Below are 8,416 nucleotides of genomic sequence, written 5' to 3' on the forward strand. Positions count from 1 at the left end.
TCTTCGTAGTCCATAAAATCAGTCAATTTTGGGTATTTTAACGTTTATCAGAATTTAATGCTCGGACAAGAATGGCAATTTCAGTACTTCCAATTTGTTCCGCAATGGATTTTTTGATTTGGGAGGGGTTAAGTGTTCTCAGCCATATTGGAACATTTTTAAGATTTTAGATCCTGAGATCTGTAAGTATCAAGTCTAATGTTAAAAGTCAGAGTTAAAACTCTACTTTGTAACCCTACTTTAAAGTACTTAAAAATCACTTACGGTTTTAAAGTTTTGAGAGAATTCCCCTTTTGTGCCAAATATTTCGGCGACGATTGTAGATGCCATACGAAGACCTGTTTTAAGAGGCCCCTTATTGGTTTGCGTGATGACGTGATAGGGACTTTTTTGTAGCGTGATTACGTGATCTGGAAATCACCAGCACCACCCTGCTATGAATAATCATGCATATGTAGCCCCTGCTATAAATTTGTGAGCAAAAAGCCAACAAACCAAAAGCTGTATATCTAGCCTCAGTAGCAGCGACTATGAGCTGCCAACAAAACATTAGTTTTATTTTTAAATTGTAAATTAGCGTTGACTTTTATTAGTCTTTGTTGTTACCTTTTCGTCAACATCGTCAACTATTACTTACTTACTTACCACAGCTTACCTTCCTCTGAAATTTTCCATTTCCAGCTTTTCGTACGTCTGCTGATGATTGTCGTAAGGCATGTAATTTTTTTAACATGGAAATTTTGAAATGAATTTATAAATTTATCTATTTCCAGCTATTTAAAACTCTTTTCAGACTTATAAAAATCAGTGAAGCGAGTTTCCAAAAGTTGGGACAAGCTGGAGTTTTTACAAGCTCTTATTTGATTTGGTTGGTCGTTAAGATGTAATAAAAGAATCGTATTACTTTTTCTAAAGAACGCGTCATCTCTATCACTTTAAATGACCAATTAGTGAAGTATCTTGTAAAAACTCCAGCTCATCCCCAAAAGTTACCTGTCAATAAAATATTAAAATTACTAGAGTGCTGTAACGAAGAACTTTGTAAAAGACCTAAGTAACTCGGTCTACCATTGGAACTTTTTTAAACAAGGCAGAGGTCTTGGATGCAATAAAAACTTAAGCAGTCAGAGATGAAAATACCAATGAAGTATATACTGTTGGAACTTTTTTAAACAAGACAGAGGTCTTGATGCAATAAAAGCTTTAGCAGTCAGAAATGAAAGATACCAATGAAGTATAAGCCTGAAGGACTAGAAGCGAATCTCTCTTTCAATAGAAAGACAGGACGAAACACATTAGTTGATACATGTCACAAACTAAACTAAAATTCTTTGTCAAAAGGTGCCTGTATCGACCTGGCATCATTCCAGCAGACTTCCCAACAATCACTTGCAAGCAAAACGATGTTAATTAACTTTATCGAATCAAAATCGACCTACCTGAATCACCAAGACCCATCAATACCAAAAGTTGTCGTATGCAAATACCCAAAGCCTTGCCTCTCTTCTCACAGACCTACCACTTCCACCGACCAAGTAGAAGATCCTATCGTCTACACAAGACCAGTAAAAAAGGAGATAGTTCAGGAGGTGGGATAAATGGTGGTTAGACCGGGGTGGAGTATGCAATGGCGGAGGTGTTTACAGTTTTGTTCAAAAATCTACCACCACTATTTTTCCTGTAAACCGCCGTAATGACTGTGAAATCTGTAATGACTGTGAAATCATAAATTGAGTGGAAATCGACAAAGATTATGAGAAAAGTCTCTCTAGATGTCCCAAAAGCGCCATTTTTTCCTCTCTCTAAGTACCCTGAGTATCAGAGGTTAAGTTTTCAAAGAATATATTAACCTCTGAAGACCAATAATAGAAATTCTATCGCGCATGTGTCAATCTAATCACTGTAGAAAGAATCAAAGATGAAGAGCAAATATTACCTTATTAATGTCTAGCAGACTGTATCAGTATGCAGTTTACTATTTACGAATTCCCCAGAAACCTCCAAGTGTAATTGAAATGAGTTTCTTTCGAAAGAAATCTTTCACATGATCCCCAAATGTATATCAGTAATTACTAAACTATTAATTATGGAAATGTCACTTTAATTGAATCGAAATAATAGACAGACTTTATGTTATGATTCTCTATCACTGACTATTTTTAAAAGGCACTGATGATATTTTTTAGTTGTGTTTTCAACGACGGGAATAAAAATATCAACTTTGAACTTCATCCAAAATCTTGGATGGTCGTCATGGTTACTTTTGTCTTCGTTGATCGGGCGCTGAATAGAATCTCGATTCGTCGGCACAGCTTCGATATATGATTTCGACTTGTGCTTTTCACGGTACTCTCTAAGGGCCGGCTTTCAATTATTGGCTTGGACATACCCAGCACCTCGCAAACCTAGTATACCCCCGGGCATTTATGGTATTCAAGAAGAGCTCGCATCCGATGGCAGTCCAGAATGTGACTCAAGAGCAACTGATGTCTCCCTGAAGTCATGGGAGTCCAACATCGACTATGGTCCACAGCCTTTCCACACAGCAACAACCACGCTGAAATCGGAATGAAGACTGTCAAGCGCGTGGTCGTTGGCAACACTGTTTCCATGGCCGTCTCGACACTGATGTATTCCAGAAAGTGATGTTGATTTAAAGAAATACTCCCATAACCTGAAACTTAGACCTCAAACAGAAACGTGCACTTTCGGACGTCCAGTACGCTTATCCGTTCTAATACTACCAAGGAAATTTACTCTTAGGTTCCAAATAAACGGCCCCCCCCCGCTTGTTAATTTTTCGAAAATTTTCCAACCCCCCCCCCCCCCCGAACCTTATTAGGACCCCCCGTTTATTAATCTCTAAGAATATTTTCAGCTGTCAAAGAGAAGGCCCCTTATCTTGCTCTAAATAGCCTGATTTTAGCCTATTTTTACCTTATTTTTGGGTTTCAGAAGTACAATTTCCAACCCCCCCCGGCAATTAGGCCCCCCCGTTTATTAGATCCAAGAAAATTTTCCAACCCCCCCCCCCCGTTTATTTGAACCCCCCCCGTTTATTTGGAACCTAAGAGTACCTCTCCACCAAGACACCCTCCAGAAACATGAAGAATTTCTTCACCATAGACACCTCAAGATTTCACAACGACTCACAATCAAGGTCATAATATTTGAGAAAAAAGGGAAATACACCGGGAAGTTTTTGAACCACAAGCGATTTGTAAGTGCTCTAAAGTAGGTCGGAAGGGTAGAGTTTTTAACTCTGAGTTTTAATATGAGACTTATGACTTAGGAGGACCTTAGGATCTGAGGATCCAAAAGTTCAAAAATAGTCCAATAAGGCTCAGAATATAGCCTGTAAGTCTGCCAAACCCTTCCGAATTGAAATATCCGATTAAATTAAAGAGATAGTCCAAAATCGACTTTCTCGCCGGAACTTTAAATTATGAAAAACGTTAAAATAACCAAAATTATCAAAATATTATGACCTTTATTGCACTATTGGAATACAATTAAAAGTTGGAGACCACGTTCGCATGCAAAACTTGCAGAACTGGTACCGTTGTTTAGGTCAAGCAGTTTGATCAAAGTTGATGGATCAGGAAGAGTTACCCTTCGCAACAGCAAATTTCTGAGGCGCTTCATCTAGCGGTAGCCCATACCGCTGCTAGAAACCAAGACTAAAATGATGGCCTAAAATATACGGAAAATTGGAACGAAATCGAATGTTTTTGAAAACGAAATCGAAAGTGTATGTTGTGGTGCATCTCAATTTCCAGTAGTCTGAATCGCAGACCTCTACAAAACCCCATGTAGTATAAGGAGCACGAATCCGTTAGTGGATGCCAGCAGCCTAAATTTCCAGGTATTTCGATTCCGCGATAATCCGCTCGATTGACGAGATATTGCGTCTTGTTTATACGTGATAGTCCCACTGCTTGAGCTACCATGATGCTGGAAAAAATTCTGTCAAAAATGGTCGACACCAATTGGCTGAAATTCCAATTCCGGCGTTCCGATTGGTCGATAGATGACTATTACTTACTTACTTACTTACTTTAATCATGCCTAAAATCCTTTAAATTGAGAAAAAATGAGAAAAAATGGGCAAAAATTAAGGCTGCTTTTAGGTAAAAATTTCAAAGTTAACACCGGCCTTTATTACGCCACAAGCCCAAAAATAAGGCTTGTATTTGTATAAAAGTGATGCGGGCAGCAAAGGAGTGTGCAACTTAGGTAGGATTTAGAGGCTTCAAATCCGAAGTATGAGATTCGCTTCTAGCCCTTCTGTATCCTATGTATCAGAGGTCGAGTTTTCTTTAAAAAAATATCAACCTCTGACGACCAAGTGTATCTTTAAATCTTTAAACACCCCCTTCTCACAGACCCATTGGAAAATTTGGTCAAAATATCGTCTCTGGTGGAAAATCATCTTTCAGTTTTTGTCCCCACTGAAAATAATTGAATAAAAGCAATCATCGCTGCAAAATATTTACTATTTTTCCAATTCTTACTGAATTTTCTGACTTAAAAACAAAAGCATTAAAATTCCCAGCTGTAAAAAATATGGGGATATCAATCCCCATCGAGTCTCAGTCCGTTATTACTATCGGGTCTATGAGAAGGGGGCGTTTTTATCGCACATGTGTCAAAATAATCACTGTATAGAAAAAAACAAAGATTAAGATCAAATGTTACCATATTAATGTCTAGTAGGCTGTATCAGTATACATGCTTACTATTGACGAATTCCCCAGAAACCTCTAAGTGTAATTGAAATGATTTTCTTTCAAAAGAAATCTTCTACATGATTCCCAAGTGTATAACAATTACTGAAATTAATTATGGTAATGTTACTTCAATGAAATAGAAATAGATTGAAATGCTTTTATTTTTCTCTACGCTAATTACCTGCTGAATAAAATCATGATTGGTCCGCACAGGTCGGAATATGAATTCGGCATGTGATTTTTACGGTAGCCTTTCGGTCTTTTACTTCATTGACCTTACTATCTTCAAAACGGAAAAAGTGATGTATGTTTTACTAATTTTAGAGAGAACGCATGTTTTGTTCATTGCACTGGTACTGCTTACATTGATCACAAATTTGTTACAAAAATTACCACCGAAGCTTATGGATGTATGTTTGTTCTTTCGTTAATTGACAAATAGATCGAATGTACTGATCACAAAACTTCACGGCTTTTTCACTTTTATTGATGGATGCTAAAAAAATCTTCATTAAAACAGAACTAGAACTGGAACGATAAACTCTGTACACATTGATTCACCATCTGGAACAGGCTAACACTCTTTCTATATAACACTTATAAAGTTTCAATTATAGACTCTCAACGTAATGGACTTTGTTTGAATTCCAAACACTCTTAATCAGGGTTCATAGGAACAAATGGCAAGAGAACCGAGGAGTAAGATATTTCTGTTTTGTATATTGACTATTTTTCCATTTTCCCAGTATTTCAGAATCCTAAAATTGATTCAGTATCGGAAATGATCTATTTTTAAGTGTGAAATCTCGCTAATGAGGAGATTTCATTATTAAATTTCAGAATTTTTGTGAAAAGGTTCAAAAAAGATAAATATGGATATTGAAATTAATTCAACATGATGGAATTCGTCCAAATTTCCGGAATCAAAACAAAAAGCCAACCAATTCTACCTTCATAGATCTTCTATCAAAAATATATATGCGACCAAACCAAATCTCCCCGATCGACGAAAAACCCTAATGCCCCTAAATAAAATAACCAATTCATTAGTTGAGACATCTTTAAATTATATTTTACTTAAAGACTGATATGATACATCTCTTTATTTTTGACAATTTACAAATCACGAACGTATTGCTTGATCCAAGGCAAGTATTTGTTGACTGGAGCGTAAGCTGTGTAGTATTTACAATAAGTGTAAACATAACTAGCAACACCTTCGACAGTCCATGATCCGTTTGATTGTTGACACATCAATGGGCCACCAGAATCACCACGGCATGCATTAGGTTGTTGAGAGCCATCGGGTTGATTAGTAAACCCTTTACCCACGCAAACAACTTCTTCGTTGTAATGACAACCTTTGTGTGGAGACTGGACAACTGGAAGTTCAGCTTGTTGGAGAAATCTTGGTGAGCTTATTCCTGGGTAGCTTGTGCTTCCCCATCCTTGAAAGAGAGTATAATCGATAAGTTATTAGTTTGTGTGTTTACTACTATTTTTTTACAATCTACTACAAATGAATGAAAGTCCCAGCCGGGACACAACGTCAAAACAACGTCCATGTGACATTCATAACGTCCAAATAACGTTATTTGAACGTTAAAACAACGTTGTGTGCCAGCTGGGGTGTAGCCTTCTCTAAATTTGACCTGTAACGACGTACTATAAGAATTTTAAATTACACTTTCTAAATAGCACACATCTTTATGTTAAACCATAGAGGTAATAAAAAATAGATGGAGTAACAACTTTTCTGTAATAGCCAGAGAAGTCATAAAACTCTTTAGAAATTTCTTTCAAATCGGCCTCCTTTGATTACCAATCCTTGATAGCAAAAATCAGTCAAGATATAGATTATAAGAACTAAAGTAAAGTTATTCTTTCTAACAAAACCTCGCATTTTTGGGTAAAATGCGAATTATTTTCGAGTAATAATTTCCTTATAGTTTTAAAAGAAGTTTTTATTTTATCGGGAAACTTTCGAGAGGTAAACTTCTTCAAATTTCGCGAATTCTTTGCTGTTTGTGGAAGGTTCTTTGCTATAAATATCTTTAGATTTAAAAAAGCAGCTGCCTCAAAATTTTGATAGAATATAGTTGAAAGATTGGCATTAGTAAAAATGTAAAAATTGACAAAAATTGCCGAGGATTCCCTGAGCAGCGAACATTTTAAATTCGATGTTCTGTGCTTATTCTTGCAAGGTTTTCTTATGTTTTATAAACAAAACTGTCATCACACAATGAACAAATTAAAAATGTAGCGTGATTTTATTCAAATTCTCTTCGACCTAAGTATTCCCATGAGCGGAAGCAAAATTAATGGCTTTTTCCCAAAGCAACAGAGCAACAGTTTGCTATCAACGATACAATACAATAGAATAATAGGAGTGGTATCTCCATCTATATTTTTATTACCTCCATGGTTAAACTAAAGCAGACTACAGGATGTCCGGAAAAAAATTATCGAGTTGTACCACTTCTATAGAAAGAAAATTCTTGTGCGTGTTTCACTAAATTTGCAAGGTTTATCAAAGTTTCTCTCTTTGTCATATTAATTGTCATGAGACATCTTTTATGAATAACTTGTACAAAAAATAATTCTCAATAACTTTAACATGCTTTAACGTTATGAAATTTGTAAAGAAAGTTATAATAAGCAGATATTCAATAGGTAAAAGTTGGTTATTGAGATTTATTAACCCGAGGTGAATATCATCACTGAGGGTTGATAAATGCAATAACCAACGTAAAACCTATTGAATATACGTTTTATTCTATACCTAAAGGCAAAAACAAAAGAAAAACTTGAAACATTTTTTACAAAATAAAAAGTGCTCACACAATCGAATGTTCGAAATTTTTCTCTTTATCAACTTTTTAATTACTTTAAGTCATTAAAAATGTAAAGTGAAATTGACAATAGAACTATTTTAAAAGTTTCTTTTCTAGCAAGAGTAAAAACATGCAAAAATCCATGACATCTTCAAAAAAATTTGAATAAAAAAATTGCCATGTGATAATAGCCATGTGATATCGTTAATTATCAAACGGCTGTTTTTGCCTACAGGTATAGAATAATTCTTTTTTATCATAATGACTGTTGTAAAAACAATTATTGTGTTGGTATTATTTTCTTACATTTTCTTAAACACATACAACAACCTTCTACTCGCGAGTTCGAACATGATTCCGACTCGGAATCATGTTCGAACTCGATACCCTGTATGTCATACTATACGTCTAGTTCTTACAACTTCTCTGGGACTTTATTAATAAAATAAGTTTTCTTCAATAGAAATTCCAAGAGTGTAACAGTAACCCAGTGATTAATAAATTTTCAATCCTCTAACATTAGCTTAATCGTTTTCTAATTCTATGTAGAGAGATCTGCACATTTATTTTTGAAATAAATCTCTTTCAGATAAATTCTTTCGCGTTTCTTATTTGTGATTTGATAGGGGTACAGCCTTTTCATGAATGATTGCTACGGGTAACTTTGTAATCACTGAATGCGCTCTGAATCCTGATTTTCTGTCATAGTATAAGATATGCTTTCAAATGACTCATAGTCCGAATAAAAAAACCCGGTCTGGAAACCTTTTGTTTCTTTTCTTTGTTTCTTACTTGAACTTGCTTTGAGAGATTAGATTGTTATGCTCACTTTTTGATCATGCGATTAAATCT

Source organism: Clytia hemisphaerica, unplaced genomic scaffold, assembly GCF_902728285.1.
Source record: "Clytia hemisphaerica strain Z4C2 unplaced genomic scaffold, Clytia hemisphaerica genome assembly, whole genome shotgun sequence".
Classification (NCBI taxonomy): Eukaryota; Metazoa; Cnidaria; class Hydrozoa; order Leptothecata; family Clytiidae; genus Clytia; species Clytia hemisphaerica.